Source organism: Calypte anna, chromosome 10 (assembly GCF_003957555.1).
Source record: "Calypte anna isolate BGI_N300 chromosome 10, bCalAnn1_v1.p, whole genome shotgun sequence".
NCBI classification, from domain to species: domain Eukaryota; kingdom Metazoa; phylum Chordata; class Aves; order Apodiformes; family Trochilidae; genus Calypte; species Calypte anna.
Genome location: NC_044256.1, coordinates 3,674,749 through 3,701,496, shown reverse-complemented (window position 1 = coordinate 3,701,496; position 26,748 = coordinate 3,674,749). Strand labels below are relative to the sequence as shown.

The 26,748-nt window shown below is 44.7% G+C and overlaps 1 protein-coding gene across 2 annotated transcripts in view; it reads right to left on the bottom strand.

Annotated features, from left to right (window-relative positions):
* CSNK1G1 (casein kinase 1 gamma 1) overlaps positions 1 to 26,748 on the bottom strand; it is a 111,289-nt gene that overhangs the window by 60,803 nt on the left and 23,738 nt on the right. For both annotated transcript variants that reach the window (XM_030457107.1, XM_030457106.1), the window contains exon 2: positions 26,142 to 26,222. The gene's annotated coding sequence lies outside the window, so the exon portion shown is untranslated. The remainder of the gene's footprint in view (positions 1 to 26,141; positions 26,223 to 26,748) is intronic.

Genomic DNA, 26,748 nt, shown 5'->3' with positions numbered 1-26,748 from the left:
ACATACAGGCAGGAGCAATACAGATCCAGGAGGTCCTGCTCTACACATGCAGTCCATGGAGTACAAGACATCCCACCATGAGATCTTTCCCAGGATGTGAACTCAAACTGGATCTCTGGAACAGCCAAAGGCTTCAGCTTGGCCCCACTGTGGTCTACCACTCAAGACATGAAACTTTGAAGCCTCTGTAGCAACAAACCATTGCAGCCTGGTGGGACAGTTCAGAGAAACCAATGATGGGAGGTAAGCTGCCCCTCATGTCCCAGGCAACCACATCAGGACAAAGGGAAAGGCATCAGCTTGCTTTGTCTGCACAGATGCTGCACCAGGAGCCCGTATGCTGGTATTAGGCAGATGTGGACACCCTGGACATGCTTGTGGTGCAGTTCTTAAGGAAAAACTAGAACACACATATATAGAGCTACTCCCCACATCCCAGATGACAAAGGTAGAGGACTGTATTCCTTCAGGAGGCTCTACTGCACTCATGATTTTCCAGATGTGATTGGAAGAGTATCCAAATAATTTCGGAAACAATGCTTCTGTCCTATTTCTGCATGGATGCCTTCAGCTAAAGTTTCAGTGTTAGCAAGGAAGTTAGCAAATACCTCCAAAGCAGAGACGCCCTAAACAAGAGTTGTTATGGAAGGACATCAGCAATGCAGAGCTGTCACATACATCCAGAAACAACCACATCTCTGAAGGTGCAAAAGTTACTACAGCAGTTGGCTCAGCCCTTCTGCAGCAAGATGTTTGTGGACAATTCAGCAAGGGTTTCTCCTGCTCATTTCACAAGATGATCAAGCTAACCTACCTATTTCCAGTGATCCAAAAAGAAATGACAATAATTATTTCCCCTCCACAATCCAGTGGCATGGAAAGGCATTAGCCCTTTGGAAATACAAGTATGGATTCCTTAGCCCTCAGCTGTGGTCTACTTTTATTCCTGGAAATTTCTGATTTGATCCAAAGCATCTGTATACAAGGCAGAAGTACTTCACACTGGATCCAGAGAACACAGGTAGCTACCAGTTGGAAATCCATTTTCAGTTCTATCCTTTTCCACTTGCAGTTCTGTTTGTGTGCACAAACGAGGACACAGTTCTCCCCACCTTCGGCTGCTTCCCTACATTTTTTTTTAAAAGCTTCTACCAAAAAGAGCCAGGATTTAATACAACAAATGCCCAACTTCAACATAATTTTGCTATTACTTTCCACTGTTTATGTTCAGATAGTACTGCAGGCTCCTATATCAGACAGGGAGTTTACAGGACTCCATCTATCTAGGAGGAGCACTGGTCCCTCCACTGTGCATTAGGAAGACCTTGAGGAACTAATAATAGTGTAAAGAAACACCCATACATCTGGATGCCTAATGCAACATACATATGGGTGGCTCTGTGGGATTATTAACAGTTTATATTAATGGTAAGGTTACAACCAACAGGACAGTTCATCCAGCCAGTGATTCAGCAGCCCTCTTTTAGAGATTGAAAAGCAGATGAATTCTTGTCCCTATGCACAAAGGTGGATCTGTGAAGAAAATGCCACACAGCACCTTTGCAGCAAACCCAGAAGGCCTGAAAATAATCAGGCCTCATCTGAGCACCACTGTATCGTGTCCATCTGAGCAGTCTGGCCATACCAACCCAGAGGCTCCCAACACCCAAGACCCCACGTGGTACCAAGTGATGTGGGAAATTCCCTGCTAGAGGCAGAAGAGTTGGAGATATTCACATACCAGAAACTCAGTATTAGCAGGCTTTACTTGGACCTCAAATTAGTTCAAGATTTAATACTTAAAACTTAGTATGGATAAGCAGGAAGCATCTGTTACAAGCAAACAAGATGAACAGGTTTTTCATCCTAGACATCTCCAACAGACCGACAGCAGCTGAGTTCATTTGAGGGGAGAGTTACCGCTGCTTTCCAAAGCTGTTTGTGAAGATGCAAGTGGAGCTGTACCTGCTTTGTGAAACCAGCCTGCAGGGCAATGATGACACTGTCAGGTTTCAGAAAAGCATTTGGCTTGGACCCCACCCCAGCCCATGCTGGCAGGAGAGGCAGGCAGGCTTCCAACCCAGCAGCATTAGAAAAGTACAGTCACTGAAACTAAGGAAGTTTCTTGTGGAAAAGAAATCAAACACAAGGATGATGAGAGACTGCTTCTAGGACTGGCTCACCAAGAAATAGAGCAGAACAGAGGGATTCTAGGAATAATAATAATTTAAAAAAAACACTTTGAAAAGCACACCTAATCAAAACAAAGCCAGCAAGAAGGATTCGTTTTCCCTAGAAACCAAAGTCATTGTTTTTATGAGGGTTGGATAATCGCTGGGCAACAACTTCAGACATAGAAAAAAGGGTGGCAGAAGCCTCTACACAATCCCTGCCCAGTTTAAGCTAGGAACAAACAATACACAGCATTGTGTGAGACACGAAGGGTAGCACATCTCTGGAGGTTGAGAAGCTACTACTAGGAAGGATAACAGTGTTTTCCTTTGTGATGCCAGAAGCCATAGAACTTCCTTCTGCCCTAAGTAATACCAGTTTTTCATCTACAGAGTAGATGGAACCAGATTGTGAGGCTGTTTTGCAGCAGAACCTGATGCCTGGGTGCAGATCTGTTCAAAGCTGTTTGGCTGCCTGCTGGTACAAGCATCATTATAGACAAGCATTTTGCTAGCTATAAAAAAAAAAAGTTGAAAGCCCCCAAAAGGTAACGGAGGACAATTTCTCAGGTTTCAAACAGCTGATGAGAGTTTGCTTTGAAAGCCCAGAAATCAACTATGTCCTGGGCTGCATGACCAGCAGGTTGAAGTCAGGGATCCTCCCCCTCTACTTCACTCTGGGAGACCCCACCTGGAGCACTGTGTCCAATTCTGGAGTCCTCAACACAAGAACATGGAGCTTTGGAGTGACTACAGAAGAGACCACAAGGATTATTCTGGAGGAGCTCTGCTATGGAGAAAGGCTGAAAGTATTCTGGTTGTTCAACCTGGAGAAAAGAAGGCTCTGGGGTGACCTCACAGCATTTTCTAGTGCCTGCAGGGGCTGCAGGAAAGCTGGAGAGTGACTTTTCACAAGGGCCTGGAGTGATGGGATTAGGAGGAACAGTTTCAAGTTGAAAGAGGGGAAGAGTGAGATGAGATATGAGGAAGAAATTCTTTGGTGTGAGGGTGGTGAGACTCTGGCCCAGGTTGCCCAGAGAAGCTGTGGCTGCCCCATACCTGAAGTGTTGAAGGCCAGGTGGGATGGGGCATGGAGCAGCCTGGTCTAGTGGGAGGTGTCCCTGCCCAGATCAGGGAGGTTGGATGGGATCTTTAAGGTTCCTTCCAAACCAATCTGAGATTCTGTGATTCAGTGACTGCAGGGTAGGTGATGTTCTGTCAGTGCTCAGCACAAGCACACCAGTCCTCTACAGGCTGCTCAAGACTCTTGCAAGCACAAGCACTCCTGAGCCTTGATACAGCTTTCCCTCCTCCAGACTCCAGCCTTGTCTCAGGCCCCTTGTGCCACATTTCAGCTCCGACATGAGAAATACACTGCTTGGTTTGAGACACCACGGTGATCAGCACATCTCAGATGGGACAAGCAACCTGCCAGATTAAGCACACCTCTTCTGGCAAGTGGAACAAGTTGTCAACAGTTATAAGCCACTACGCCTCCAACCTTACCCCATTCCTGTCTGTATTAGGTCTCCCCAGGGAGAAGGATGGAAAGGTCATGCCTGACAGTCTGCAAACACTGAACATCCTCTTCCTCATCTGAAAGCCTCCTGCACACAGGAATTCAGATCAGCAACAAATGAGTGAACAGAGTGTTTGAGAACATCTTTATAAGGGCCGATGCTACGAGCAGATCCCAGCTGCCAGTACACCAAGCAGAACAAAGATCTTTCACTACTGCTACTAGGTACTAAAAGCAACTGTGGTAAAGATAGCATCAAATATGACTTTAGAAAACTAATAAAGCACTAGACTTTGGAAGAGAAGAATGAAGACTAGACATAATTCGAAGTCATTCATATTAATATTTAAAGACTACTCAGAACACCAGGACTAATTCCTGCCACGATTCCAACTTTTTCATAACAATTTTCCTTCCTACTTTTCCACACCGTCAGCAAAATTGTTTCTGAAAGCTACTTGCTTTTAAACCAAGCTGCATGAAGATATTTCTCTAATGGTGACTCAGTCCAATTCCAGTATTCATCTCACTACTGGCAGGGTTATGGAGCAGATCATCCTGGGGGCAATCACACAGCACCTGCAGGATGGACAGGGGATCAGACCCAGCCAGCACGGGTTTAGGAAGGGCAGGTCCTGTCTGACCTACCTGATCTCCTTTTATGATCAGGTGACCCGCCTGGTGGATGAGGGGAAGGCTGTGGATGTGGTCTATCTGGACTTCAGCAAGGCCTTCGACACCGTCTCCCACAGCATCCTCCTGAGAAAGCTGGCTGCCCACAGCTTGGACAAGCGTACTCTGCACTGGGTTAGGAACTGGCTGGAGGGCCGGGCCCAGAGAGTGGTGCTGAATGGGGCTGCTTCCAGTTGGCGGTCGGTCACCAGCGGTGTCCCCCAGGGATCAGTACTGGGCCCAGTCCTGTTCAATATCTTCATTGATGACTTGGATGAGGGGATTGAGTCCATCATCAGCAAGTTTGCCGATGACACCAAGCTGGGGAGAAGTGTTGATCAGCTGGAAGGCAGGAGGGCTCTGCAGAGGGACCTGGACAGACTGGAGAGATGGGCTGACTCCAATGGGATGAGCTTCAACAAGGCCAAGTGCCGGGTCCTCCACTTTGGCCACAACAACCCTATGCAGCGCTACAGGCTGGGGACAGAGTGGTTGGAGAGCAGCCAGGCAGAAAGGGACCTGGGAGTCTGGATTGACAGGAAGCTGAACATGAGCCAGCAGTGTGCCCAGGTGGCCAAGAAGGCCAATGGCATCCTGGCCTGTATCAGAAACAGCGTCACCAGCAGGTCCAGGGAGGTGATTCTGCCCCTATACTCAGCCCTGGTAAGGCCACACCTTGAGTACTGTGTTCAGTTTTGGGCCCCTCAGTTCAAGAAGGATATTGAGGTCCTTGAACAGGTCCAAAGGAGGGCAACCAAGCTGGTGAAGGGACTCGAACACAGATCCTATGAGGAGAGGCTGAGGGAGCTGGGGCTGTTCAGCCTGAGGAAGAGGAGGCTCAGGGGAGACCTCATCGCTGTCTACAACTACCTGAAAGGAGGATGGAGCCAGGCGGGAGTTGGTCTCTTTTCCCAGGCAACTCTCAGCAAGACAAGAGGGCAGGGTCTTAAATTGTGCCGGGGGAAGTTCAGATTGGATATTAGAAAGAATTTTTTCACAGAAAGGGTGATCAGACATTGGAACGGGCTGCCTGGGGAGGTGGTGGACTCTTCGTCCCTGGAGACATTTAAAAAGCGACTCGATATGGCACTCAGTGCCATGGTCTAGTGACTGTGGCGGTAGTTGATCAAGGGTTGGACTCGATGATCTCTGAGGTCCCTTCCAACCCAGCCTATTCTATGATTCTATGATTCTATATAGCTGGAGACATGGGAAGAGTTATTTAATGAAAGGCAAAGGTTTGAAAAGAAATTACTTAAAGCACTGACAGATAAATAATAATAAAAAAAAACAAACCAACTTTGTATCCTACACGCTTCAATACACTTAGGACTCAAGATGTGAATCATGACCTCTCCTCCACTGATAAAACCACAGTGCTAGTGCTAGAAACCAGCTCAGAGACAGTGTTGGAGGCAGCTCTTGTTGTGATCCACAGCAGAGCTGAGCACGGGGGAAGGTTTATCTCTTACAGAGCACTTGTTATGGCACAGACACTGCTCACATCCATCCCCTTTCCTCAGTGATGTCCTTCAGTTTGAAAGCAGCAGTAGAAAAGGACAATGCAAACAAGCATTTGTGTGCAGAAGCCAAAGCAAACCCTTAAAAAACAAAAAACAAACAAAAAAACCCCAAAAACAAACTCAAAAAAACCCCAAACCAAACCAAAACTGGCTTCCCTTGCTCTGAACATTTCTTTGACCTAGTTGAGCCACCCTGAAGACCCTTCCAAGATAAGACCAAGAGCTGGCAAAATCTTGGTTTGGGGCACAATTGCAGAAAATCCATCCAAACTGAAATTGCAGATGAATTCCCCTTCTTCAAATCAAATCAAGCAGACCTGATTCAGGTCTGCATGGGGATTTGATTTGTGAAGGAGTTCAAACATGCAAGAAATCAAGCTGCAAAAGTTTGGTGAATCAATCAGCACACGATCATGCAGAAGTAGTTCAGCTCTGTAATTTATTTTTGCTTCTTTTGAAGAGAGCTTCAAGAAAGCCCCATTTGCTGTTGGGATGGACGATCTCATCTCACTCTCTACAGAAACAGGAACTCATTTTCTTAAAGCAACTCAAAGATTATTGCTTTAGGGCAAGGCACATGCCTTCTTTCTGGGGTTTTCAATGTCCACTCCACATATCCGTGTAACACTATGGTAGGTCTCTTGATCTGCAGAGTCCTACTTACCACATCACTTCAAAGAATTCCTAATCCTCCAGGGCTCTCAACAGACATGTTATGAACACACAGATATGAGATCACCAGCTTCCACCCTCATTCTGTGTAAAAAGTAGAGCCTTCAGCAAGGAGAAAACTTGGCTTGCTTTGCCAGAGACTTGGGACAATTGGTTCAGCCTCTGGAAAAGGTAAAGCTGCCAAGATGCAGATAGAGAATATTTTGAAACCAGGACACACATGAACTGTTCACTCACATTCTTAGCATCTGCCAACTCATTTTATTGATTTCCACCATTAAGTTCAGAGGAACAAGCTGACCTTGTATCCTCTGTTTCTATGCATTAACAGCTTCCTAGGCTTTAATGCTCTTCCTAAGTAAACTTTTCAGCTATAGCTTTGCTCTCTTCTGCATGGACACACATCTCCCATTGGCTTCAGGCCCCTTCAGGCCTTCCCATACCACTGCCTCATCTATTCCCTTGAATAGCATTCCATTTCTTGGCCTGCTTCTGCCCAAAGCTACCTTCCAACTGGCCCCAACATAAATTGCTTTTTTCCAAAGCAATTGACCCCATTACTCACTTCTAGAAAAGTTGCTGTCCTACAAACCAGCAAATAGAAGAGTTATGAGGTCTGCCCTGTTCCTAAGGAGAAAAATCAACAGCTAGCCAAATATCCTCTCTCTTGATCAGATCAGGAAGAGGACCCTGCTCTGGTGCTTGGCCATCTAAACCAGCAGTACTAGCCAGGAGGATGTCGAAGCTGAATGCTTTCTTCATGCAGCCATGAAAAGTATACTTGTTTTTCTGGACTTTTTCCTTCCCACTCAAGAACTTTCTGGTTGCCTTGAGGGTCTTCTAGTAGAAGATAGTTCCCATTAAACCCCCTGTTATAGGAGTGTATTTCAACTACCTGCATCCCAGTAGTACCTCCACACAGAGGAGATCAGCTGTTAGCTGTGCTTGCCCAAACAGCACTAGACTGACCTGGTTTAAGTGTCCTAAATGTTGTGTGAAACAACAGAAAAACAGAAAAAGGAGGTCAAAATTCTCTGTTGCAGTTTCAACCTGGTAACAGATTTGACAAAGTTTGCTGCAGCCTATGGCAAGCAGGTGCATGTCACATCAGATGTCCCATGGCTGGAAGATTCTTTCCCACCCTGAAGGCTACAGATGCCTTTTAAACAATCTGAGTTGCTTATGTTGAGACATTTGATCCCAAAATTTCATCTCTGGCTTGCACAGTTAGCTTTATTTAGAGATCCATGGGCAGAAAAAGATGAGGCATACAAACAGTACTTAAGTCTAAAGTGCTGGGATAGGAGAACGATGGACAAGTGAGGATGATTACACTTATTACTGAATGAAAAGGACTCACAAGTTCACATCCTAGAATTACAGTTTTTAAAGAAAGGCATGAACCCAAACAAACTCATACCATTTTCCATCCAAGGGATGCATACTTCCAGGAATCCTTTTCCTTGAAGACATTCTGGATGTGTGCTAAAACACATTAATTGTATGATCCTCTACTAAATGTGTTGGCAAGCTACCTTTCCAGGCGAGTCTCTGCTGACTGTTTCACCAAGAGTGATCCAAGCACCCATCCCTGAACTTTGTTCTCCGTGCCTTCCACACAAGCTCAGCATGAAAGCCAAGAATGCTAGGGAGGGAAAAAGTAGTTTAGTTAGTAAAATAGTTCCTTCCGTGAGATGAGAGTCAAAACCCAAACTAGACCTTTTTTCAAGGAAGTGGTTTGTGTGCTGCAAGCTCAATTCCTTGACTACTCTCCCCTGTTAGAGTTCAAGCCAAACACATGCCAGCAGCCATGAATATATATTCCTAGTATGTAACAAAGCACTACGGACTATAATCTGTCAGAAAAAAGAGAAATAGTGCTCTTTATGAGGAGTTGGATTATGCTGGAACAGCTAAATGAACATAAGATGAAAAAAACTCCCTCATGAAACATGAGCTCTGCATATTTTAGGGTGGGAAAGGAAAAGACTGAAGACCAGCTACCAGATCAGCTCCCCTCCATCTTCTGAGGCTTGCTGTAGGAGTCAAGACACACAACCCTCTGCATGAAAGCCTGACAGAGTGCCAAATCCCAGTTTGTCAGCAGCAAACACCTTGGAATGACACAGGTGTTCAGCCCACACACAGTTCCCTGCACATCACCAGCCCCAAAACTGCATCCTCAGCAGCCCCAGGGAGGGAACCATCACATTGGCCAAGTTTTTGAGATCTACCTCTTGACATTACAGTATCCCACCCCAGCTTTAAAATCCAGTGTTCCAAAGGCTTCTCAGAGATTGGCAAAAAGCACAACGTTCAGGATGCACCATCTCTGCTTGCAAAAGAGGCTGTGTGAGGCCACATAAGATCAAGTTCCAGCAGAAATAGATATTGATGAGGATGCTAAAGAGGAAATGACAAAAAAAAAGAGCAAACAAACAAACAAAAAACAACAACAACAACAACAACAACAAAAAACCCAAACCAAAACAAAAAACCCTGCCAAACCTGGCAATAGCAAAGGCTCTTCAACAGACCTGGGGCATGATGAGAACCCTGCAAGTGTTCTCTGCTATCCAGGCAATACATACACCTGTATTTTTTTTACATCTGAAAATAGCAGGTTGTTTAACAGCAAAAAAAGCACCTCAGATATATCTATGTTAACCTCTTCCTTCCAGACAATGGATGTGAATTAAAAAGGGGTCTGCTAAAGAGATGACTTCTAGACAGCCACATGCATCTTCAAGAAATAACTCAGAGCAGGCTGATTCAAGTGCTTCCAGGGTAGCTACAGACACAGTTTGCATTTATTGGTATCCTCAACAAGACCACCACGCTGGCTTGGGCTCTGGAGCAGGCCTGCATCACTAGCAGCAACACCACTTTTGCAGATTTATTAGCATAATTTAACACAGATGAACCTCAATAGCCTATGACTGTTTTACCTGCCTGGCAAGGAAAAGAAGCCTGGAGGATGCAGTGCAGACAGGCTCAGAGAGCTTGGAAAGAATGGTAAATTTGGCAATTAAACACACAAAAAAATCCCCTTTGCACTATCCCAGCCAACAGAGATTTCTGCTTTCAGAAAGGAATGCAAGTATCAAGTTCAGAACCAACAGAACTCTCACGGTGTGTGTGTGCAGCGCTGGGGAAAAGTCTCTGATGGAAGAGAAAGGCTCATTAAGTCAAAGAATCCTGAAAAACTCTTGATAGCAAGGGGTAGGTAGAAGCTGTGATAGTGAAACCCAGCCTGAGCTGACAGGCAGCCCAGACTAAGTCAAGGAGGTGCTTGACCAATAATTTGGTCAAGCTGAACACAAGTACACAGCAGGTTCATGTGTCCCTCGTGAAAGAACACAGCCTTGTCAAGTGCCACCCCACATCACTACTAACAGTGTCACTAGAAAGCAATACTGCTGGGATTCTCTGTACCCCAGTCTGAGAGGAGAGCTGCAGGTCCAAATACTTGGCTTCTCACTGCTGATAGGAACAGGTTGCCCCTTCTCTGTCCCACCAACACACAGGATACCTCAAGAAGATGAGGACAAACAAGCAGAATAGTTTCTTGGTTGCATCAGATCAGAAAGACACCAAATATTGGGAAGACTCTCAGATGTAAGAATCACAGAATCATTTCGTCTGGAAATGACATTTAAGATCATCAAGACCAACAGTTAATCCAGAACCAATAAACCATGCCCCTATACACCACTTCTACACTTCTTTTAAATCTCTGCCAAGGCCCATCTCCGCTCCTAAAAAGAGCTAACTGAAACCACTGGTCAGATTAAGGATCTCAGTCTCTGAAACCATCTTAAGTAAATATGCTTTTCAGAGATCCAAAGATGTAGCACACCTGTTTGGTATGAAGCATAGTAGACAATACCATGTCCAGTACACAGCTGCAAAGGCCAGAGACCACTAGACAAGGAAAAGAACATGTCCTGTGTCTCATCAGTGTAAAGCACCACTTTTGATGCTGCTGAGCATTTTTACCTGGTGGCTCAGGAGACAAAGGACAGATAGTCTGGCCCCTAGCCCTGAGTACCAGTGTAATGGTGCTCTTGGGTGTTCAAGTGTCCACTACATGAAGCAGCAAAGCCCTAGAGAAAATACCACTTCCATGCAAAAGGAATGAAGTTGTGAAGGTGCATCAAAATTAGGTGCCTTCAGAAAGGGAGCTTCACAAAAGTATCTAATTTGATGCAAGGATTTAGGCACTGAGTATCTACGCATACCATAAATCAGGCCAGATTCATCCCAGCTTAGGTGTGTCCTCCAGGGAGCATATACCAGCAATATTCAGCACCACAGAAGCCAAAAAAGTTGTTCTTTGCCACCACTCAGCCTCAAATGAAGAGAGAATGAAAAAAGAAACCTGATCCAAACCAACAGTTTAGGTGAGTTAAAGTCAGCAGCTCACCCTGTGAAGCCTGCATAGATTAAACTTTCAGACCTGCACTGGCAGGAAAACCCACATGGAGAAGCAGACAACCCTGCCAACTCCACGTGACTCCATCCCACAGAGTCTCGAGGTTGCCCAATAGATTTGTCTTGGCCCCTGTCTCTAGGTTGCTCATCAGAAGAAACTTCATGTAAGAGCTGACTAATAAACTGGCAACACAGTGACATGAGGGATGGTGAGCAGGAATATCAAAATCCCATAAAACACACACATAGTAATGGTGATGTCAAGAGGAGGAAAGGCAAGTGTATATTAAACACAAGAAAACTTGACACTTAATGTCCATGTCTTTTAGTTTTAATGCCTGGATGCCACCTTCTCATGACTGAAGTGCCACAATTGATGGCTTCAAGCTTCTTCAGAAGGGACAAACAAGGCAGGAGAGGCAGTGGGGTGGCCCTGTATATTAAGAATTGTTATGAATGTTATGTTCTAGAACTTGATCTTAGTGATGAGAGGGTCGAGTGAGCTGGGATCAGTATTAGGGGCAAGGCCAACAAGTCATATAAATGTGGGAGTCTGCTATAGCTCTTCCAACCAGGGCAGTGAGGTAGATAAATCTGCTTTAAAACACCTGGGTGAAATCTCTCTGCCTTTGTTCTTGTGGGGGACTTCTACTTCAACTTCCCTGTTGTCCACTGGAATGAGAACACAGAAGAGAGGGAACAGCCTAAGGGGTCCCTGGAATGTGTCCAGGATAACTTCCTGAGTCAGCTGGTGAGTGAGGCAACCAGGGAAGGTGCCCTGATGGATAGACCAGAGAGTCAGGATGAGGTTCAACACGGCCAAGTGCCGGGTCCTGCACTTTGGCCATAACAACCCCATGGGGAGATCCAGGCTGGGCACAGAGTGGCAGAAAGGGACCTGGGAGTCTGGATTGACAGGAAGCTGAACAGGAGCCAGCAGTGTGCCCAGGTGGCCAAGAAGGCCAATGGCATCCTGGCCTGGCTCAGGAACAGCGTGGCCAGCAGGTCCAGGGAAGGGATTCTGCCCCTGTACTCAGCCCTGGTGAGGCCACAGCTTGAGTCCTGTGTCCAGTTCTGGGCCCCTCAGCTCAGGAAGGAGATTGAGGTCCTGAAGCAGGTCCAGAGAAGAGCAAGGAGGCTGTGAAGGGATCCAGCACAAGTCCTGTGAGGAAGGGCTGAGGGAGCTGGGGGTGTTGAGGCTGGAGAAGAGGAGGCTCAGGGGAGACCTCATCATTCTCTACAACTCCCTGAAAGGAGGTTGGAGCCAGGGGGGGTCGGGCCACTCATAATGACTACAAAAGTGTTGTGAGGCTATGCAGGAATATAATTAAAAGCTCCAAAGCCCAGCTAGAAATTAATCTGGCCTCTCTGGTCATAGAAATGTTTCTATGAATATATTAAAAACAAAAGAACAGCCAGGGAGACCCTCCATCCCCTATTGAATGCAGGAGGAAACATAATGACAATGGATGAGGAAAAAGCTGAGGTGCTTAATGAATTCTTTAATGAAGTCTTTAGTAATAGGACCAGTTATATAGAAAGAATCCAGTTCCCTAAGTTAGAAGACAGAGACAGGGAGCAGAATGACGCCCCCCCCCAAATCCAGGGGGAAACAGTGACCTGCTGCACCACTTGGATGTGCACAAATCTATAGGGCTGGATGGGATGCACTCAAGAGAAGGTTCAGGTTGGATACTGGGAAAAATTTCTTCACCAGAAGAGTGGTGAAGCATTGGAACAGGCTGTGCATGGAGGGGGTGCAGTAACTGTCTTTGGGGGTGTTCAAAAAAAGGCAGATGGAGCTCTTTGGGAGATGGTGATGTAGGACTGACGGTAGGACTTGACCTCAAAGGTCTTTTTTACCTTGATGGTTCTGTGATTCTCCTTACTTAAAGGTGTTACCTTTTCCAGCAGCCCGGGGAAATTATGTACCCAACACCTAAATACAGAGAGAAATCAGAGAAATCTTCCCCAGCCTTTAATGCTGCTGTTTCTTTGGAGGCAATTTGCTGTTACACAAGGGTGACAAACCCTGCAACCACATGCAGAGGTTAAAGAGCACAAGGCAGATGAAAATGTAAGAACTAAGAGCCCTGGCTAATCAAACCTACTTATCTGGGCTTAATAAATACATTGCTTCAGCCTAAGGAAAAAAATCTCAAAGCTGCTACTAAAGTGGCCCCCTTGGTTCCTGCCGTTGCCCGTTCTCTCCCACCCCTGTTTTTGGTAGGGTCAGTTTTTTTCCTGGTACAGCTGACTTCTTTTAAAAACTGAGAGAATTTAATATTTAAGGCACCGTTACACTCGAAGTCTGAAACTTGCTGCAGTGATTTGTCTTCCATTATGGGATTATAAAATCTCCATGAAGGCAGCTGTGCTACATCCCCAAAAGAAGCTGTCAGAAAGCCCCGCTTATCCTGCAGAACAGCATCCTTACAGCATATGAAGAACAACCTTTTCCTGCTCTCCAAGATTTAAGATACACCTTTTCCAGAGCTCCAGGCTGTGTGTCCTTCTGAAGCAGTTCTGCCATCAGAAGAGATCAATCAAGAGAGCCTACACCAGTGAAAGGTGCCAAAACTTACATGCAGACCAAACAAAATCATGGGATCATTTTTGTTGGAAAAAGCCTTTAAAATCATCATGTCCAGTCATTGACTCAGCTCTGCCAAGTCCACCACTAAACCATGTCTATAAGGACCACATATGGATGTCTTTTAGATGGTGACTCCATCACTGCCCTGGGCAGCCTGCTCCAGGGCTTGACAACTCTTTCAGTAAAGAAACTGTTCATTATACCTAATCTGATCCCCCCTGGAACAACTTGAGGCCAAAATATCCACTGAAGAAGTACAGCCCCCTCGCAGGAGGGCCAAAAGATGCTAGGAGCTCTGTGGGAGTTGAGAAATCATCCTGTCCCTTGTTTATTTTTGTTTGTCTGTGAATTTATTTATTTCTAAACAAAGCAAAGGTCACTCCTTTTGCTGCCTCCTCCCTGGTGCAAGGTACAGGCTGGGTTACTGGTTTTCTTCTGTGCCCGCAAGTTGCAAGATTGGCTACACCCACACAAACATCAGAAGCTCAATAAAAGCCTGCACTTCCTCAGACAAGCAATTAGGCATAATAATCCCATGATACACAGACAGACAGTTGAGTTTGTTCACAGAAAGTAAATGTTTGTGACTAGCTGTTTCCCTGAGATGGCAAGGAAGCAACCCATATTACCACAGTGAAAAGCCAAGCAGAAGCCATCAGAACTCCACAGACCAAGCTACACAGCTTTCAAAAACTATAATATTTGAATATTCCTGCTGTTGGTTGGCTTTGTGAGGTTTTTCTTCCTCAAATCTGAAGGCAGCAAGTTGATAGTGCCTTAAAGAGCTGAATGGGTGTTTTAGCTTCTTCCAGATTTCTTAACAAGCGCCATCCTGCTCCCATCATTGTCCTCCCTGTGCTCCTGAAGGTGTAGCTTCTTTGTAAAAATTGCTTCCAGTGCTAGCCAAGACAAAGTCCCTGTGTGATGGTAAGCAGAGCATCAGGAGAAGCAGTCTCTCCAACTGGCATCCCATGGAAAACCCTCCAGCACACTGGGACACGGCTCGGGGGCACAAGCAGCATAAGAAGTGACAATGAACACTCTTTAGTTCCTCACAGTGACAGTCTGGAGATGAGCTCTGAAAGTTTCTTTTCCCATTGCTCACCAGCTGACAGCATTTGCCTTCACGTACCATCAAGCCCATCAAATTTCCTCCTTGAGGTACATGGTAATTCAACAAATTTAAATTTGCAAATGATCAGCCTGGCTACGAGACACCACCACCCCTTCCTCCTTCTCACACTGATCCTGAAGGCAGGTTCACAGATGCTGGTGGCCAAACATCACCCCTTCTTTACGCTAGGTGATGGAGAACATGCCCAAGATGCAAGAGGGTGTTAATGCCAGGAAGGACCTCTGGCAATCCACAATATCTTGCATGACAAGGAAAAAGAGACAGTGTTCTGCCTCCATGGCAGCCTAAAGAAGGCACTGACTGTCCCCACACCAAGAGCCCAGACCCAGACCCAGTCCCACACAACAGGAACGCTTGGTGACCCTGTGCACACAGAGCAGCCCCTTTTTTCAGTCACAAACAACAGCTCCAAAGTGACCTCCAGCTTCTCAGTGCATTTATTTTCATCATCAAAGCCCAGATGTGTTCAGGACTGCCACTCTGCTGAGGTCATCGTGGTGAATTTAACTTGTGCCAACCTCTGCCACTGCTACCAGTAACCCTCTCAGCACTGCCCCACCACCTGAGGCTCATTTTACAGATGAAGAAACAGTACTTAGGTAGAAAGTGAACATCTAAGCTAGTTTCTTCCAGGTCATGTTGCTTTTTTGGTTACTTCCATTCAGATCTGAACTCCTTGGTGCTAGAAGAGGATCACCACTGAAGTTATCCAACATCCAAAAGGAGGACACTGGTTGCCCCAACCCAAAGCAGATTCAGTTTCAAGCAACAACTGCAAGCTGCAGGAACAGGCAGCACTGACACAAGTGTTCAAGCTGACATTGTGGTTTTTGGAGCAATGTCAGCTTAAGAAAATGGCATGGAAGCTACGAGGGGAAGCAAGCTGAAGAGGAGATGTTTCAGTTCCAGAGAGGTAATTTTATATGACAAGTTCTCCTGCTTCTCTCCTCTGCCTGGTGTTGAGGACTTTGCACAGCTCATGGCCTGGCTTCTGTGTTTGCTGTCAGCTTGAGACATGCCTACATAAAGCAAATATTGTGCCAAAACAAACAAATCTTCCATCCACTTGCAGACCGACAGTCTATTAGGAAGGAAAGGCAGGGTACATACCATTAAAACTATAAATACCACCTCAGATGAGAAAGAGTAAACCCTGGCAGTTAGCAAAAAGAAATATTTTCTCCATTCCTCAAGGAATTAGACTTAAGTGTTGGCCTTTGCTGTGTCGGTATCCCCGTTTTGCAGGCTTCTAACCTACTTGTGTGTTTCAATCCCATTTAACAAAGAATTCAAAGCCTTTGAATTTCTCCAGCTCTTATGATAAAGCCAGAAGAGAGCAATCCCCACATGCTCCCTCACCGAGGGAAATAATGAAGCCCAAGCTCAATTATACAGCCTAACAGCATAATTATACATTAAACAGAGAAGTCACTCAATCCTGTCCACAAGAAAAGCTTCACAACTTGGGTCTTTTTAGACACTGGATTATCCAGACACTGGAACCACACTTCCTAAGCTGTTCTCAAAGTCATTTATTCCCACTGTTACAGAATCAGCATTCACTGGGAAAAAGTACAGGTATTTTTCTCTGGACAAAGATGCCCCGATGGGTGATCAACCTTCCCCCCAGAGCAGACAGTACCAGCTAGCTCTGCTGTTGTTCTTCATCTATAGAATAAAATAATAAAATTTATATAAAATAAATTATTCAAATGTAAAATAAAATATATAAAATTCTTTATGATATAAAGCATATCAGCTTGCTTGCTATTCTATAAGAAAGCCAGAGTGAGCACGGCAGATATTTAAAACTGAAGCTGTCTCACAAGTACCTACATGAAGGCCTAAGGAAGCATGGAAATAGACACAGAATCACAGAATCTGCTGAATTGCTTCCAATTCCAATTCCAATACCTTCGGACCCATCAGGATCAAGTCCAACACCTGTCCCTGTGTAGGGCACCTCCAGGCACACCATGTGCCTGAGAGCATCATTCAAATGCTTCTTAAGCTCAGGCAGGTTTGGTGCTGTGACCACTTCCCTGGGGAGCTTCTTCCATCGCTCACCTGCCCTACAGGTGAAAAACCTTCTCCCAGTATCTAGCCTAAACCTTCAGCATCCTGCCTTTTCCTCGAGTCCTGTCTTGTGTCACAGGAGTGAAGAAAATAGTACCAGTCCCATCAGCTCTGTGTTGCTGCAACAACTAAGAAATTATAAGAGAAAATGCAGAGAAAAGCCTAAAGATTTCTCATGAGCCAAAAGAAGACAATATAAAGACAAATCAGAAGAATCTGGCACAGAGAGATCACAAGACATTTTAAAGCTTACACTGGGTTATCAAACCAATGCCAACACCCAGCAAAGAAATACACAATTAGCAAGGAGCAACCATCAGAGGAAGTTCTTGATTCCTGAAGTTGGAGGATAATGTTCTACTTTTTCCCCACACATCTAGACTTAAGAGTTAAGTTCATCTTTTCTACTTAAGAAGAGATGCAACACAGGCACTCACAGAGATCTGTAACCAGGCAAAGCACATCCTGATGGGAACACTCCTTTACCCTGCAAGACATGGTCTGGGACAAGTAACAGTCAGATTTTTTCATGTTGAACCTGAGCATTTATTCCACGAGCACCAATTTTGTTGAGCACAGATGACACCTTAACCCACCTATTAGCTTTTTTCATGATCAAGAAGAGGGTTTTGTCCCATACAGAGACTTGCCTCCCAGCTGCAGGAGAGGCCAGAGAACTTCCACTACCAAGTGTCTGTGTGTCCCCCGGAAGGTACCAACTTCCGTCCAAATTCACTCCCACTGCCAGATCCTCAGTTAAATAAATAAATAGCTGAGCCCCTAAGAATATATTGCTGAAATCCTGCCCTGTGTTACTACAGTTCATTTTCAGGCACTATCTTTAAACAGTATTTTCAAGATTAATTACTTCATTAATTCCCTGTTCCCCTTTGACAAACAATATTACCTTGAGGAAGCTGAAAAAAAAGCCCAATTCTTCAGCCTAGTCTTCCCCAAGCAAGAAAAGACAGCAGCATCTTGATAGCATCTACATACAATGCCCAGGACTGGCCTGTAGAGCAGGCACTTTTCAAAAGTCATCTTTTGTGGTCTGAAACCTGCAAATGGCCCTGTTTTGAGCTACAAAACATCCTTTTGGATCAGGACGTGAAAGAAAATTCATGCCATTTACAGCAAAGTCTTTTGAGACAGATCATGGAAAGAGGCAGGTGGCACAAGGACATTTAAGATTTTTCAGAAGAAATTCATGCTGTGAAAGTGCAGGTGCAACCAGAGCATGAGAAAACACACCCAAGTGGCACAAAAGGTGCCTCTTAGACACAATACCCCACCTTAGGCTGCCAGTAGCCAAATTTAGCCAAGACCATAGGAAACCCACAGCAATGCTCTATGTTGGAGCTAAAGCCTTGAAGATCATTTCATGACCTGCAGTCACACTAATTCAACAATGCTGGGCTGATTTCCCCCACTTGACTGAACTTGTTCTTCTTGCAGAAACTGAGTAACCTTTGGTACCTACAGCTCCCAGCACAGTGCTCTGCAGCTTGCACCAAGTGAGGTATTTCCTTTTTGAACCTGCAGCCTTCATTCAGAGTTCATCTGAGGTGAACCAGTGCCCTTGTTCGCAGGACCAGCACTATGTCCCCAAAGAAAGCATCCCAAAGAAGTCAAACTTAATACATCTTGAGTGTGGCCAACTTAAACATCTACAAAGGAAAGGTGACATTTTCCTAGGTGACACTGATATGCAAGAACAAGAACTGCATGAATACTGCTCTCTCACAAAACTGCATTGATTTGATTCTCATTCAGTTGGAGAAGAAATCTTAGGATACAAAGACACAGAGCACAACCTGACATCTGCAGTCTTTTAAAGGAAATGCTAAAAACTGCACTTTTCCAGTGTCTGAAGGATTAAAAATAAAACTCAACCATGGTGGTCCAGCCATCATCCTGCAGAATAAGTCTCAGGACCAGGTCAAGCCTGCAAGGGGAATAAGGGGCAGCTGATTTAAATACAGTCAAAGCCTTGTTGTGATGAATCATTGCTTGACCATGTCTACATCTACCAGTCAGATATCCAACAGTTGCCACAACCTCCCCAGGGGACTTTGCTTCATTACCTGCACTCTCTGAAGTGATTTCCTACCATGCCATCAAGCTCCACTGCTGCTTGAGGAAGCAAAGATGACAGCAACCATATATTTACCTTGAAAGATCACTCACTGTTACCTGTCAGCTGCCCAGGAAGCAAGCTGAATAGCTTCTATCTGAAGCTTATCTGCTTTTGACCCACAGGGCAGCAGACTATAACCTGGGACCTCTCACAACAAAGGATTTCTGAACAGAAAGAGAAGATGCCACTTCCAGATGTTTATCTGAACACAGAAGAGTTACAGCAGCCAGTGCTCGCAGCGGGGCTGTTCCTCACCAATTCAACCACACAGAAGCTCACTTTACTCACTGCTTGGACCCTTTTGGCTTCTGAAATGGTACCAAATACAGGTGACAATGCCCACATCTCCTCTGGCCTGTCTTACAGACTCACAGAAAAGAAAAGGATTAAGATTTCATGGCCTTTTTCAGGAATTATTCCCTAGATTACTGTAGGAAATAGTGATGACATTTTGGTTGTTTGAAGCAAAGGTCTCAGGATTACAAGTTTTGCAGTTAATGCATACATATCAGAAAGCAGCTTAAATGTGATCTATGTGGTGATCTGATGCAGATCATATAAATGAATAAGGTTTTGTTTTCCTGGTGGTGGTTTTTTTTTGCAGGAAAGCACTCAGCAAACTCAGGCATCCAAGCACTGCTCCAGAACAGCTTTCACAGATCTATTTACAACAGCACAACCGCAGAGTTTGGGTGCTAGTCAAAGCTCCATATGTACTCTGCTTCTGATCACAGAGTGGCTCAGATACATGGTGGCATGTTTAATATTCAATCACCTGCAAGGGCTGAAGCAAAGAGAGGGGGTTCAAGGTAAACAGAAAAACCTCCAAAACCTTAAAAGTGAAACAATTAAGTGATTACCCACAGATTTCTCATGACCTGAGGGAAATAAACAGCCAGCAAACCTTTCTCAGCTAGCCATCAGTTTATCCCACTAATATTTTTTAATCTACTTTTCTCTTTCAGCTGAATCCCCAAACAGGTCCTCCCGTCCTCTACAGAACCCCACGAGTCAGAAACACTGCTTCCACATCACAGAGTTGTTCAGACTGCTCCACCCCATCCCCAGGGATGTAACAGCCCATGATTAGACTACAGCAGCCTTAGTAGTTTAGTGGCCAGGCTAAAAATTGAAATTAAAGACGAGGCAACTCCAGCCAAAAGGAGCCTCTGGGAGCAGGCAGTCATAGGTCAAGGTCCCTGCTCTACAACTTCAGTGCTGAAGAGACACCCCAGGGAGCAAGAGACAGACAAGCACTGGGAAGCACCACACCCAACTAAGTCCCAAACCCAGTGCTGGGTAGGAGGGAGTGATTTAAACCCTCTATGCCAGCGAGGGGCCAGGCAGAGCAGAGCAGTGACTGAGCATACCATGACCTCCCACCTCCCAACTCATCCTCACCTTGCCTGCTCCCAGCTTTCTACTTTGCCCACCTCCAAGGTACAAGGAAGGACAAAGTGATGGTCAAAGTCAGGCTTGAAGTGTCTCTTGAGAGCTGAGACAGGAATGAGGTGGTTTGAAGAGCTGAGTGGCCCCTAGGATACCAGAACAGCCATGCCTGGTACATAGGCATTCCTGTGTAGCCTACACTAGATGATCCCTGCTCTGGCAGGGTCCATCATCTGACTGGATGATCTCTTCAGGTCCCTTCCAACCTCTAATATTCTGTGATTCTGTGATACACATCAAATGGCTTACCCTGTTTAAAATTTAGTTACCCTAAAAGGCATCTTCCTGCTCATCCATCCAAACACCCTCAAGTTTCTCCATTTCATTAGCTCTGACATTTGTTTGACCTCTCAGCAAGCCAACTCCAGAACTGCATGGTTTTCTGTCAGGTTCCCCAGCTGAATTCCTACCATGAGTTTAAAAAAAGCCTCAGAGACAGCCCTAGGAAATGTACAAGTAGAGGCATCATCCTTTGCAGCAGAAGCAGCAGGTAGTCACACTTATTCCATTAAAATGCAGACAATTGGACATGGATGATTCTTCTGACATCTGAAAATAAACGCATGTTCTTGAGGAGTTCTGCTTCTCCTTTTGGTTTTGGTTTTTTTTTTTATTTTCAGTAGCTTTTTTCACATCCTGTGAAACAGCAGAATACCAAAAACACCAAGGCTCTCATTTGTGTTAACTGCAGTAGCAACAGTTACTGAAATTGCAACATCTTTTACCCTCACAACCTTTTGAGACTGTCTCCTTCCCCTGCCCCACCAGCAGAACACAGGATCAGAAAAGTTGAATTTCCAAAATTGCAGCTATTTAGCAAGTAAAATAATGTGGCAGAATGTTGAAAAGGAGTTATCCAGCATGTTTTTAAAAAGGAGAAACAAATTTAACTTGTGCAAGGATGACATCCTTCAAGTGCCCTAAAACTCAGCTAGTGGCCAGGAAGCATGTGGCCCATGAGCTCATTTCAGCAAGGTCTTACTTTAAGTATTCCCATGCCTGAGTTTTGAAAATGTCAGTCTGATATGAGCAGCACAACAGAAAGGAGTCTGAGGTATTATTTTGAGAACCAGTCTCATATCTCACTCGAAGAAACGGACATACGAGTTACCTCCTGCTTGACCAATATCAAAATTCCGTGGAAGGCATCCAGAACTTCTGAAAAAGAATCAAAGCAAAGGCTAACACATACCAAAATCCCCAATTATGAAGGCTGCAGCACCTGCACTGTGTCCTGAAGCACTTCCAGCAGTAGGTAAGTATTATTTCCAGCAGAAGCATCTCTAACTTAAGCCAGCAGATACTTTGACCTCTGAAATCTTGAAGCCATTTATAGTACCTCACTTCTCTACCAAATCCATACTTCTTGGGTATGGACTAGTCACTCCTACCCCTGGGTAAACATCAATAAATTTATTCTTTATTATCTGTGCCCTTTTTCATGCATTCAAGTTTTCAAAGCTGCATCATAACCAGACTGCTCAGAAGCTGACTGAATGTCCAGCCAGGAGACCACCCTTACAGCTACCTTGGCTGTCCAGTATCCACCTTGATGTCCAAACTGCACTCAGGAATCACAAAAGGATCTGGACCAAGATATCCTTGTGGGAAAGAGAAGTGGCACAGCTCTGCTTTGATCCAGTCTCTGCAGACACAGAAGACAAAACATACCACAAAAATCCTGATCTTTCAGCGCCAGGAGAGTCACTGTGCGTTCTTCTCCCATACAGAGCAGTCCAGAACAGGCATGTTTCAGAGGGAGGAGCTGCTTGGACATCCCAGCAGTCACCATTAAGACTACTCACCCCATGTCCCCTTTTCACCCAGCAGAAAAAACAAGACAGGAGTTGGTTTGCAAAATACGAGTCAGTCTTGCAAAGCACAAAGTCTGATCACAGAACGCCTACAGGTAAGTAAGAAGCCGAGCTGAAAGCCAGAACCCACAGCAGGATCAGCAGGGTGGCATATCTGCCAGATAAGACTCAGCCCATACAGTGCTAAAACATACAGATCCATGGTTGCTCAAATCAAACTGCAACACTTGCACTGGGCTTTTAGCAAGCAAATGGAAATCATGCTGACTTACAATTGTTCCGCCCCCATGTTCGCCTTCACACATTTCTTACAGGTCAATTTTAAAGAATTAAGTCTTGTTCAGCTAAACATCTGGTGGCTGTTGCTAGAGGAAACAGACTATCTGCAACATTTGAGCAAAAATAATGAGTTACATAAAAGCCAGACTGCATAAAGCAGAATAAGTGTTTTGTCAGTCTGAATCTCCAACAGTAGACAAAACCCCGCGTTTAATTTTTGGGTTAGAATGCAAAGAAGTGAACCCTGACGCCCTACAAAAGCCATGAAGGTTTGAGTGTTCTCTAAGGTTAGGAGAATACAAACATGCTGTATTGTAAATAACCACCTAGCTAGCAGTTGTCCTAAAGATCTTCTGTAAACAGAAGAGACAAATGAATTACAGCTTAAAAATGGACCAGCTCAGCTCCAGACATTTTCACACTCAGATCAAGTCAGTACAAGTTGAAGAGTTACAGAAGATGATTTTGGTCCTGAACTATTTGAATTAGGGTCTCCCCCATGCTCTACTGGAAGAATATCTTTTCTTTAATGCTGCAAAGCACCTTTTTGGTCACTGTCCCCTTTTCCTCAGGGTTTATCAGTGTTTGGAAACCAACAGCCACCAGTTGTAGCTATGCTGCACTGAAAAGTAGGAATGGAAAACACTGCGGAGCTCTAACACCATCACCACTCAAGTCACTAAGACCAACATGAACCCTTGCATGCTTACAGATTTCTGATTTGGATTTTACAGGTCATGAAGTCCCACAACAGGGGAGGCAGCATTCCCAAGAACATCCCAAGCAGTGTAACTCTAATATACTGGAACTGCACTTCACATTATGTACCTTTCTACAAATAGATACTGCTGTTCTTTGAGGAGAGCTTCAGCATTTAAATCATCCAGAAGCCTGATGGATGACTAATACAAGTAGAAAGCTTCATGTACAGAAGGATATTTTTGCTACCACACTGCATCAGGATCACTCTTAATAAGAAGTGGAGGCACCAATGGCTTTCAGTGCTGTCTCCCTTTTTTGACACAGGCTCTAGGACTCTGGCTCCAGCCAGCTTCCTTCAGCATCACCTGGAGAAGTCCACTCTGCAGTCAACCCCAATTGCTCAGACAGCACAGCATTCTCCTGTGCAAGCCAGGATCATTGATCCAGGACTACCACTGACAGTGGACAATGCCTATTTCTGGACCACAAACTCAGGAGTGGAAGTACCTGACACTGCTTTCATTGGAGCTGGGAAGAAGTCAGGCCTGCACACCTCTGCTCAGGGAACACAAAGGTGAAGACACGATGAGTGATGACATGAGATGGGATGCTAACTTACAGAGGAGTGTGGGCAAGCAGGAGTCATGAAATGGGTAAAGCAGTTGTTCAGCCTGGAGAAGAAAAGGCTTTGAGGAGACCTCAGAGCACCTTCCAGTGCCTGAGGGCCTACAGGAAAGCTGGGGAGGGACATTTTACAAGGGCCTGGAGTGATGGGACAAGGGGGAATGACTTTATACCAGAAGAGGGGAGCTTTAGGTGAGACATTAGGAAGAATCTCTTCACTATGAGGGTAGTGAGACACTGGCCCAGAGAGGTTGTCAATGTCCCATCTCTGGAAGCATTCAAGGCCAGGTTGGACAGGGCTTGGAGAAACCTGGTCTAGTGGAAGGTGTCCCTGCCAGTGTCAGGGGGGTTGGAACTAGATGAGTCCCCCTTCCAACGCAAATCATTTTGTGATTCGATGATTCTGTGACAATTAAATTTAAATACACAGAAATATAAAAGGCAGAAGCAGGATACAAGTGCAGGCAGCTTGGGAGCAAGATCCTTGGTTGAGACAACAGATCTTTCCACATCTCATAATTGATAAAAGAATTTCAGTAATACGTTACCAACTTCTACTGTATTTAAAAGACAACATGAGTCCCCTCATTGTATCACTTAGCATTCCCACTGCCTAGCAGTCTGTGCTAAAAATCCTCATCCTCAGATGTAAGTGACTAAACAGAAATCAAGGAGGGGGTGAAAAATAAGACATCACGAGTCAGAGAGAGGCTTTGCCCAAGTGAAAAAGCACACTGTGATCCCAAACCCCATGGAAATAGGCTGATCTGATTTAAATAAATTCCCAAGATCCCAGACATCTCAGAGATAGGATGAAGAAAACAAGCCAGTGACTTTAGTCACAAAAGAAACTCTCCACAACATCCCAACAGCAAAGATTTAGACTCCAGGGGCTTATCTCTAAGACAAAACAAAAATCAAATGAAGCACAGTCATTTGTCTAGTCTCTGTTGGACTCAAAGATATTAAAAGCACTGTACTGCAGCAGTCTACATTTTCAGAGCTAAAGACTTTTCAAACAATTAATGGCACTCCTACTACTGACACACACACACACAAAAAGAAAGGAACAGAGATACAACTGGAGATACAATACCAAGTAAAATTGAAAACAGATTTCTCCTCCAGGCTGGAAGCTACTAAAAGTATGAAACTGTTGTCCATCCATCTACTCCCTCCACCAGCTGAAACAACCAAGAGGCAAGAGCTCATTAAGCTATCTAACATTCAAAATGCAAAACAGAAATTAGTATACAAAGAATTTGGTTTGTTGTGTCGTTTTATCCAAAGGAACAAACAGTATTCCCAAAGGATGATGGACAATTATGGCCCTAAATAAAATGCCCCAACCATGTAATCAGTATCACTCACTCTGCACCAGCTTATGCTTGGACAGAAGAATAGTTTATTGCTATGCATATGTTTTCTGCACAAGTCCAGGAAGGGAAATCTAGACCCAGTTTCACTCCTGCAGTAGTCATATACACAGAAAAAAAACCCTTTTATCAAATCAAATTATTTGCTTTTTTGTTTACTTTCATCACTACTGCCTGTTTGACAGCATCAAGGTATCTATCCACACTGCAGTTAAACGTGTCACCTACAAATGTTCTTCCCTTTGGTATCTCCATTCTGGAAAGGAAAATTTGCCCAACACCTTCGGTGTTTTGAGTTTTCTGGTTGTTTCACGGGTCAACTGCAATAGAATTGGCAGCCTAGCCCAAATTTTACTTGTCACACTTGAACAAATGCTGTCCCTGCCTGTGGGGTGGGAACTAGATGATCCCTATCGTCTCTTCCAACCCGAACAATTTCATCATGATAGACAGAGCACATCAACTCTCCTCCCACTAACAAAGCAAAAGCACTTTCACAGAAGCTTCAGCTCACCACAAAAGACTTCAGACTCTCCCTGGCTTTAATCCTACACAATTTTCATGTTGGAGGTGTTCATCACTGCCCAGCAGCATTGCAGCTACCTGTTTCTCAGTTCAACATTTATGTTTATAAAAAAATAAAGCTAGGGAGAGCAGAGCAGGGATGCAAGTTCGCAGTGAAGTGGTTGCAGATGATGACAAAATTGAGGAAAAAAAAAAGTATTAAAATGGAAATAAGGAATAAGGACTTAACAACTTGTATATGTGTCTCTCCAAGCAACCTTCCACAGGCCTAACAGATATTCCACATGCCTTAGTTACAAGCTACTGGATTTTACAGTGTCTTCCCTTGAAGTTGGTTTGGGGTTTTTTAAGAAGAAATATTTGAGTTGCATGCTAAAATGCTCCAGAATATCAAGGGCAGACAACACCCACCACACGTTTTGGAACTCACTACTTACCTTTGTTATCTGAATCAGAGGGCAGCAAGAGCTGGGCCACAGGAGGAGCAGAGCAGCCAGTCAGTCATATCTGTGGTGACCCTGGAAAAGAAGAAACAACATTTTCAGAGAGTCTTAATGTAACAGTGCAAAAGTGCAACTTCCAATCTTGCTCCAAACTGCACAGGAAAAAAAAAGAGAGAGAGAGAGGGGACTGTTTACAGTTTTCAGCTTCCAAGTATATTGTGGATCAAACAAAGACAAACACCACCACTTATAGGAAAATACAGAATTTCTCCTCACCTCACATCAGGGCAAACTAATATCTTTCTGTTCAATAACATGAATTTTACCTCTAAAGATGACTGTGTTTTCTTAGAATATAGATGTTTCTGGCTCTTCAGTAAATTTGGTTTTTGTTTTTGGTAAACTGTGTTTCCCCATTTTGGGGAAACAGCTTCCAAACGTCAACTCCCATGATGCAGCATCCCTGGGCTGGCTCCATCTCCTGCAATGCTCCAGGTACTTCAGTCAGAGGGGAGCACAAGGAGTTTTTTGTTGATTTGTTTGTGCCTCCTTCCCCTTAAATAACAACCTCCAGAGCACAGAGCCCATAGGACAGAGGAGG